General features: G+C 41.2%; 1 non-coding gene across 1 annotated transcript; it reads right to left on the bottom strand.

The window, feature by feature from the left end:
• Positions 1–403: 403 nt before the first annotated feature.
• Positions 404–511, bottom strand: LOC112739239 (small nucleolar RNA R71). Its single transcript, XR_003170176.1, has one exon. It is a non-coding gene; the product is annotated as a small nucleolar RNA R71 (small nucleolar RNA).
• Between the last annotated feature and the right edge of the window lie 423 nt (positions 512–934).

Raw genomic sequence — 934 nt, 5'->3', positions numbered from 1 at the left:
AATGGCAGCTGAAAACAACAATGCCAACAATGCAAGGAAAGTGCTTGGTGACTTTACTGCACCTACTCCCGACTTCTATGGGAGAAGCATCTCAATCCCTGCCATTGGAGCAAACAACTTTGAGCTTAAGCCTCAATTAGTTTATCTAATGTAACAGAATTGCAAGTTTCATGGACTTCCATTGGAAGATCCTCATCAGTTCTTATCTGAATTCTTGCAAATCTGTGACACTGTCAAGACTAATGGGGATGACCCTGAAGTCTACAGACTTATGCTCTTCCCTTTTGCTGTAAGAGACAGAGCTCGGACATGGTTGGACTCACAACCTAAAGAAAGCTTGAACTCTTGGGAAAAACTAGTCAATGCCTTCTTGGCAAAGTGCTTTCCACCTCAAAAATTGAGTAAGCTTAGAGTGGAAGTCCAAACCTTCAAACAAAAGGAAGGTGAATCCCTCTATGAAGCTTGGGAAAGATACAAGCAATTGATCAGAAGGTGTCCTTCTGACATGCTTTCAAAAAGGAGTATCATAGGTATATTCTATGATGGTCTGTCTGAACTATCCAAGATGTCATTGGATAGCTCTGCTGGAGGATCTCTTCATCTGAAGAAGACGCCTGTAGAAGCTCAGGAACTCATTGAGATGGTTGCAAATAACCAATTCATGTACACTTCTGAAAGGAACCTTGTGAATAATGGGACAAATCAGAAGAAAGGAGTTCTTGAGATTGATACTCTGAATGCTATACTGGCTCAGAATAAGATATTGACTCAACAAGTCAATATGATTTCTTGGAGTCTGTCTGGAATACAAGCAGCAACAGGCAATACTAAGGAAGCTTCCTCTGAAGAAGAAGCTTATGATCCTGAGAACCCAGCAATGGAAGAGGTGAATTACATGGGAGAACCCTATGGAAACACCTATAATCCTTCATGG

Source organism: Arachis hypogaea, chromosome 13 (genome assembly GCF_003086295.3).
Source record: "Arachis hypogaea cultivar Tifrunner chromosome 13, arahy.Tifrunner.gnm2.J5K5, whole genome shotgun sequence".
Taxonomy (NCBI): domain Eukaryota; kingdom Viridiplantae; phylum Streptophyta; class Magnoliopsida; order Fabales; family Fabaceae; genus Arachis; species Arachis hypogaea.
The sequence above is the reverse complement of the archived record's forward strand: the minus strand, read 5'-3'. Positions and strand labels throughout refer to the sequence as shown.